This window comes from Coenobita brevimanus, chromosome 13 (genome assembly GCF_032717465.1).
Source record: "Coenobita brevimanus isolate Jiangsu-jjx chromosome 13, ASM3271746v2, whole genome shotgun sequence".
NCBI classification, from domain to species: domain Eukaryota; kingdom Metazoa; phylum Arthropoda; class Malacostraca; order Decapoda; family Coenobitidae; genus Coenobita; species Coenobita brevimanus.
In genome coordinates, this window is record NC_136966.1 from 51,573,132 (window position 1) to 51,573,938 (window position 807).

The window sequence follows — 807 nt, forward strand, 5'->3', positions numbered from 1 at the left end:
TGGACCGTGCAGGCATAATTTTCGTGACAGATTTGGTGTGAGGGACCCTAACAACACCAACGGCAAGAACAAGGCTCTCATGCCAGAAATGAAAGTTATTTTAATGTTGCATTACCTTGCCACTGGAAAAATACAATTCTGTAGTGGTGACGACCACTTGTGTTTTCTCTATCGTACTGTTGGAGTTCTCCATGCTGCTGGTGGCAGTGGTGGTGTTTGTTTACAGGATGTTGCGGTGAGGCAACATGTCCTCGTCCACAGTGAAACAAAGCGGTAAACAAATAATTCCTAAAACTTGACATTAATCAGCTGACTTTTCGATGAAAACATTTGAGAAAAATATCGTTTTTATTTTAAATTTTTTGTTACGTCTTTTCTCTGCTGTTTTTGGGTATTTTTCTTCAATTTTCAAAACTCGCAAGTGCAACATATACCAGATGCTATCTCTGATGCTTATGATTTCGACCTAACAAAGTCTCGACTTTGTTATGATGAACTGCTCATTAAGTCTCACATTTCTGACTTTCACCTATGATGCAGGTTTTATAAGTACGGCCTAGGATAAGTAGGTTTTTAAAGGGATGGAAATTGGGAGAATGGACTGGAAAAAGATGAAATGGACAAGGCACATTTGAGGAAAAGCGGACAGTAAAGGACAAACGCAGTGTTGGCACAGACGTGGAGAGAGAGAGAACATTCCCGTCACTGACAGACTTCAGTTTGCATCAGTGTTTCTTCTTGTTTCATCTTTGGCCTAACAACTTGCATCGTGTGTGTGTGTGTGTGTGTGTGTTCTTTTATTATTCT